Source organism: Coregonus clupeaformis, unplaced genomic scaffold, assembly GCF_020615455.1.
Source record: "Coregonus clupeaformis isolate EN_2021a unplaced genomic scaffold, ASM2061545v1 scaf0492, whole genome shotgun sequence".
NCBI lineage: Eukaryota > Metazoa > Chordata > Actinopteri > Salmoniformes > Salmonidae > Coregonus > Coregonus clupeaformis.
In genome coordinates this window covers 213,049-220,708 of record NW_025533947.1, presented here as the reverse complement: position 1 = coordinate 220,708, position 7,660 = coordinate 213,049, and the positions used below count along the sequence as shown (strand labels likewise).

Sequence of the window (7,660 nt, the reverse complement as noted above, 5' to 3'; positions counted from 1 at the left end):
GTGTGTGTGTTGAACTGAGCATCCCTGAATAACATTTCAGTCAAAATTATACCCTAGCCATGTGTTCCTACAGCTGCCTCATATTAAACATACCGTAGTTGTAGTGTTGGCCTAATTTAAAATACATTGCCTACAGTATGCCTCCTTTGTCGTGTTTTAACCTTCATATCTTAGTATTTATTCAACATATTATCATAACATGTTTATCACTTTTTCCAGGGCTGAACACAGGGAGAAAGCAGTTTGATACCACATCACTAAAAGTGTAGAGATGTGACTTTGTCTCAACATTATAAAAAGACAAAGTTTGTCTGTCACTGTCTAGAAACACTCCTACTATAGAAAGATATTCTGCCACAGTTATTTGTTTTGGCGGGTTAGTTGTTTTTACATGGAAACCTCTTCCTTTTTCATAAAATAAAATCCAGAAACCATACTGAGGAGTTAAAGGAATGGTAGATTTTCTCGGAGCATTTTCTCTGGCCACACCGATATACCATGACAGCTTTTCTGTACAATTATCCCCCATCTTCACTTCCCAGTAGTGCTGTCCAGAGATTAAACGCTCTTTACCCAACACATGGGGATGCTTGTTTGAGGAATTGTTAGCTTCTCCTGTGCTGTACTGAGCCTTTTTTCCTTCATCACTCACATTAAAAGCAAGGTGAGCAGTCTGGGCATCCATAGTGACGTTCTCTGAGGGAAGAGAATATGATTTCATTAATTCAGACATAATGTTGACATGGATAAGTCTTAAAATGTAGGCCCATACAATAATAGTTATCATCTAGTTAACATCTAGTAATTTTGTCCACAAAGAATATCCTACTTTTGAATCCTTTCACCTGGAGCCAATCTGCAGAAAAGCAAATATGAAGTCAATGGAAAACACTGAGATTATATAATTTAGATTCACATTACTATGAATATTAGACTCAAATTAAATTTACTAAACTTTAGGTTATTAACTTTACCTTTTAGATAAATTCCTTCTTCAACAGCTTGTTTCTCATGAATGTGTCCTGTCTCTACGAGCACAAATACCCTAAACATAAAATACCATAAAATAATTGTATTGAAATGTATACAAATATTAGTGACTCTTACAGCAGAGTATGTGGGATGGGAAGTAAGTGAGATCTGAATGGGTGAATACTGTTTGTAGGACACTCACTCACCAGGCTGGCATATCTGTGGCAGGATTCTGCTCTCGCTCTTCTTCTCCTCAGACAGAGAGACTGTACAGGAGAGCCAATCTGAGTCTGAGAGAGAATACAGCAGCCAACTACTTACACTCACCAAGCCCTGAGAATCTGATTCAGCAAAGAGAGACAGAAAGAGAGAGAGAGATAGACAGAGAAAGAGAGAGAGAGAGACAGAGATAGATAGAAAGAGAGAGAGAGGATGGTTTTGATTTTCACTGTTAGGTTCTAAATAAACAGAGTGAAACTCACTGACGACTAGTAAAGCTCAAACCAAGTTTATTCACCCACAGGGTCACACAGCTGCATCAGACAAAGACATATTTACACAATCACAGGTATTTAAACCTTCCTCCTATGCTGAGTATCCTCCTTACACATCTGGACAGCCAATACATCTATGTTGCTACACAGGAAGTTAAGTGATATGGGTAATAAACTGTTCCTTCTCCTTTCATGTGACCTGACCTCGGCCCCCATTCCTCACTAATCCACAGCTATCCACCCTTATCAGTGACCGCAACCATGTGATTGCCTTTTCCCTTACTTAGTAACATTCCAAGCCCCTGGCTCATATCCAACCTCCATTGACCCCACCATACCCATTCCTCCTACATATAACCATTAACTTCTGGTGTAGCAAGTATTTCAAATTACAACCCAACAACTGAATCCAGACTGTGGCCCTTCTCCTCTCCATAGGATACCTAATATCTAGCAATAACATATTCTGACAGAATGTAAACGTTCTGCATTCCCCTCTCTCCCTCAGTAACATGAATAAGGATATTTCATATTTCAAGTTTAGAAGTCAGAACCCATCATCACAATGAACATTTTACATACATTTGTATGTTATCATTGCAAGTAATGTTTTTACCAGATGTGTAGAGAACTTCTTGTCCATTTCTGATCTCTTTCCCCTCTTTGTTTCTCCAGGTGACTGTAGGTTGTGGTGACCAGCCCACTGATGAACAGGTAACGTTCACCTGACCTCCACTTCCTCTTGCTTCAGCAATAGAGACAACTGGGATACCACCTAGTACTATTGGAAATATAGAGAGTTCAACCCCAAAAATAGATAGCACTGTTAGAAAAGTTTGTTCTATTTTCAAGAATTGTTCATAAATTCAACAAAATGAGTAATACTAGTTAGATTCGGAACTAGATTCAACCCAAAAGCACAGTATCTCTCCCTAAACAAGTTTACATCACATGTTATGTTTGTTTACAGGTTCATCAATTGAAGAAACATAGTCCTCTGCTCCTTACCAATCAGCGAGGGACACTTTGGCCTTTTCATACCAATGTTCGCTGCTGACATGGCACACATACTCTCCCCTGTCTTCCAGAGTGACCCTCTCTAGTCTCAGGGACACGTTCCTCCTCTCCACCCCCCCAGTTAGAGACACCCTGCCCCAATTTGTACCCGAGTGCATGGTTCCTCTCCCTTGATTTCCTGCTATTGTGAAACCAAAACACCTGTGATTTTCTTGTAATCCGGTAGATTCATGGCCATCTGAATATCACATTGTATTTGAATGATACTTTGAGTTCCACTTTGTAAATGAGAGAATAGACCAGTAAGCATAATACTAAGGTTTTGCCTCTACAGCCTGTCCACTTGTATGACATTATCTGTGCCTTCACTTTCACCACCAAGGGTTACTGATTCACAAGTTAGCTGCCCACAGTTTCTGCTGATCATGAAGGGGGACCCATTGTAGAGAACTAGACCTTGTCTTGACTGATCCTGCTTGTTTGATACCCTCCATATATAACAAACAGTATAATGCTTATTTTGTGAATAAATAAAACATAAATTACCTGCTCTATAACTTGATCAACATCCCCATCTGTAATAAGGAGACAATCCAGAAAAATATGCATTTCACATTCTCTATGGTGCACTATAACACTACACCTACGTCTCCCGAGTGGCGCAGTGGTCTAAGGCACTGCATCGCAGTGCTAGCTGTGCCACTAGAGATCCTGGTTCGAATCCAGGCACTGTCGTAGCCGGCCGCGACCGGGAAACCCATGGGGCAGCGCACAATCGGCCAAGCGTTGTCCAGGGTAGGGGAGGGAATGGCCAGCAGGGATGTAGCTCAGTTGGAGAGACCTGAAATAATGTATGCACTCACTAACTGTAAGTCGCTCTGGATAAGAGTGTCTGCTAAAATTACTAAAAACAACAAAAAAAAGATAGACACAGGAGGAGGAGAGAGAAGACGTAAAAAGTGAGAATCCCATTCTTTGAAGAGGGCAGTTGTTAATCATAGAGTGAAGTTTATTTGTACCTGAGTGCATGGTCCCTCTCCATTGCTTTTCCAGCTGTCGTAACATCAAAACCTTCTGTGGGTAATTGGAATGCTCTGGTAAAACGTATGACCATCTGACACATCACAGTGTATTAAAGTTCTGCTTTGGAGCCCAAAATGGTAATAGAAGAGATAAAACAAGTTATCCCTCTCCTGTCTGTCCACTCCCTGCCTTTAAGGTGTTCTCTTTACTTTCACATTCTCCATGGTGCACTATAACACTACGCCCAACACCTATCATTTTATATTGTATGTTCAGCAGTTTCATTATTGATGAGGGCTGCGAATAGTGTAGCTTGTCCCTGAGCTGGTCAACAAATTGTTGCCTCTCTACCTACTGGAGGTACTGCAAGTTAGTTCCAACCTTAAAAGTAACAAAGAAAGCTATGAAAAAAGTGTTTATGAACTGACACGCAAAACGACACCGGATTCAAAAATTAGAATCTTTCAATTTAAATTATTATATAAAATTCTTGCTACCAATAGAATGTTATTTATATGGGGGATACAATCTTCCCAGCTCTGCAGATTTTGCTGTGAAGAGACAGAATCATTAGATCATTTGTTTTGGTTCTGTCCATTTGTAGCTTGTTTTTGGACACAGGTCCAGGAATGGCTAAAGGATTGCAATATTTACCTGGAACTAACCTTGCAGATAGCATTACTGGGTGATCTGAAAAGTCATAGTCAATCAATCAATAATATAATAATACTTTTAGCAAAAATGTTTATTTTTTATTCACAATCTGTAGAAGCAATGAGAATAGAAAGGTTCAGAACTTTTGTAAAACATCACAGTACGGTTGAAATATATATGGCAAATAGAAATCCTATATGGATGGTGTTAAGAGATAAATGGGAGGTATTGAATAGAGTTGAAGGATGGGACTAGTAACAAATAACAACAAATAATAACAAAGATAGCTAATAATGTAAGCATACTGTGTCCATAATAAGTATATGGGTTGTATGTTGGGAGCTTTTGGGAAAGAGCACAGTTAGAAAGATATGGCATATAGAAGCACAACCGGATGGACATCATGAAAATGATCGGAGAGGTTGAAAGTAGAATAAGTTCAGGAGCAAAAAAATTATAATAAAAAATAAAAATAAAAATCTATATATATATTAGAATTATTGTAAAATTAACTCTGTCCATAAGGTGTAGATAGTAAGTATAGACCGGAAGTAGAGGACTGGGCATTGTTGTTCACTAATTTACTCCAAGTAGGGAAAGGATGGTGGGGTTGAAAAGGGGGATTGGAAGTGATGCAGACAATTACATTGATAGAAGATACAATCTATCTGCAATATTAAGCTGATCCATCCAAACCCCCCAAAAAAAAAAAAAAAAAAGCTAGCAGGTCAGTTAGGAACTGCCTTTGTCACACCATCTGGGTAAGGGCATTCCTGTGCTGCACCAGAAATACTCTAAATGGAGAGATGGGAAACTCATTTCGATTCGTGTTATTATATTCCTCTTTCATTTACAAATCTGATGACATGACTGAGACCGGGCTGTATCAAGGGGATTTTTATTTAGTTGAGCCTGATATCTAGCTACATTTCGTATTTGTATAGTTAGCTACAGTGCCTTCGGAAAGTATTCAAACCCCTTGACTTTTTCCACCTTTTGTTACGTTACAGACTTATTCTAAAATGAATTAAATAAATACACATCCTCAGCAATTTACACACAATACCCCATAATGACAAAGCAAAAACAGGTTTTTAGAAATGTTTGCAAATGTATTAAAAATGGAAAACAGAAATAACTTATTTACAGTATTCAGTATTCAGACGCGTTGCTATGAGACTCGAAAATGAGCTCAGGTGTATCCTGTTTCCATTGATCATCCTTGAGATGTTTCTACAACTTGATTGGAGTCCACCTGTGGTAAATTCAATTGATTGGACATGATTTGGAAAGGCACACACCTGTCTATATAAGGTCCCACAGTTGACAGTGCATGTCAGAGCAAAAACCAAGCCATGAGGTCGAAGGAATTATCCATAGCGCTCCGAGACAGGATTGTGTTGAGGCAGAGATCTGGGGAAGGGTACCAAAACATTTCTGTAGCATTGAAGGTCTCCACCCGGCACAGCCAGAAGAGGACTGGCCACCCCTCATAGCCTGGTTCCTCTCTAGGTTTCTTCCTAGGTTTTGGCCTTTCTAGGGAGTTTTTCCTAGCCACCGTGCTTCTACACCTGCATTACTAGCTGTTTGGGGTTTTAGGCTGGGTTTCTGTACAGCACTTCGAGATATCAGCTGATGTATGAAGGGCTATATAAATAAAATAAAATTGATTGATTGAAGGTCCCCAAGAACACAGTGGCCTGCATCATTCTTAAATGGAAGAAGTTTGGAACTACCAAGACTCTTCCTAGAGCTGGCCGACCGGCCAAACTGGCAATCGGGGGAGAAAGGCCTTGGTTAGGGAGGTGACCAAGAACCCAATGGTCACTCTGACAGAGCTCCAGAGTTCCTCTGTGGAGATGGGAGAACCTTCCAGAAGGACAACCATCTCTGCAGCACTCCACCAATCAGGCCTTTATGGTAGAGTTGCCAGATGGAAGCCTCAGTAAAAGGCACATGACAGCCTGCTTGGAGTTTGCCAAAAGGCACCTGAAGGACTCTCAGGCCATGAGAAACAAGATTCTCTGGTCTGATGAAACCAAGATTGAACTATTTGGCCTGAATGCCAAGTATCACGTCTGGAGGCAACCTGGCACCATCCCTACGGTGAAGCATGGTTGTGGCAGCATCATGCTGTGGGGATGTTTTTCAGCGGCAGGGACTGGGAGACTGGTCAGGATTGAGGGAAAGATGAACGGAGCAAAGTACAGAGAGATCCTTGATGAAATCCTGCTCCAGAGCGCTCAGGACCTCAGACTGGGGCGAGGGAGTGGCTTCGGGACAAATCTCTGAATGTCCTTGAGTGGACCAGCCACAGCCCGGACCTGAACCCGATCTAACATCTCTAGAGAGACCTGAAAATAGTTGTGCAGCGACGCTCCCCATCCAACCTGACAGCGCTTGAGAGGATCTGTAGAGAAGAATGGGAGAAACTCCCAAAATACAGGTGTGCCAAGCTTGTAGAGTCATACCCAAGAAGACTCGATGCTGTAATCGCTACCAAAGGTGCTTCAACAAAGTACTGAGTAAAGGGTCTGAATACTTATGTAAATGTGATATTTCCTGGTTCTTTTATTATACATTTGCAAAAAATTCAAAAAACCAGTTTTTGCTTTGTCCTTATGGGGTATTGTGTGTAGATTGATGAGGGGGAAAAACTATTTAAGCCATTTTAGAATAAGGCTGTAACGTAACAAAATGTGGAAAAAGTCAAGGGGACGGAATACTTTTCAAATGCACTGTATATGTCATTTAGTAGACACTTTTATCCAAAGCAACATGGAAGAACTGGGACATTTTCAGCTTCCAGGAATTGTGTACAGATCCTAGCGACGTGGGGCCGTGCATTATCATGCTGAAACATGAGGTGATGGCGGCGGATGAATGGCACGACAATGCGCCTCAGGATCTTCTCCCAGTTCTTCCATGGCCTACATACTCAGACATGTCACCCATTGAGCATGTTTGGGATGCTCTGGATTGATTTGTACAACAGCGTTCCAGTTCCCGCCAATATCCAGCAACTTCGCACTGCCATTGTGCCATTGAAGAGGACTGGGACAACATTCCACAGGCCACAAACAACAGCCTGATCAACTCTATGCGAAGGAGATGTGTCGCGCTGCATAAGGCAAATGGTGGTCACACCAGATACTGACTGGTTTTCTGATCCACGCCCCTACCTTTTCTTTAAGGTATCTGTGACCAACATATGCATATCTGTATTCCCTGTCATGTAAAATACCTAGATTAGGGCCTAATGAATGTATTTCAATTGACTGATTTCCTCATTTGAACTGTAACTCAGTAAAATCTTTGAAATTGTTGCATGTTGTGTTTAGATTTTTGTTCAGTATATTGAAACATTCAACAACACCAGTGAAACCTTATCAAAAGATTACAGTAATTTATGAATTGGGACAACATTTTAACAGAATTCAAGAATGCAAAGGATATTGCTAATTTGTACTACAGTAGCTTCACAGTATACATTCACAATC

At 40.7% G+C, this 7,660-nt stretch overlaps 2 long non-coding RNA genes across 2 annotated transcripts; both read right to left on the bottom strand.

The window, feature by feature from the left end:
- On the bottom strand, positions 1–1,023 carry LOC121587463. Its single transcript, XR_006004075.1, has 3 exons — positions 975–1,023; positions 830–856; positions 1–696 (listed from the first exon to the last, which is right to left on the bottom strand). It is a non-coding gene; the product is annotated as an uncharacterized LOC121587463 (long non-coding RNA).
- Positions 1,024–1,222: 199 nt separating this feature from the next.
- Positions 1,223–3,028, bottom strand: LOC121587462. The gene is made up of 2 exons (XR_006004074.1): positions 2,083–3,028; positions 1,223–1,313 (listed from the first exon to the last, which is right to left on the bottom strand). It is a non-coding gene; the product is annotated as an uncharacterized LOC121587462 (long non-coding RNA).
- Between the last annotated feature and the right edge of the window lie 4,632 nt (positions 3,029–7,660).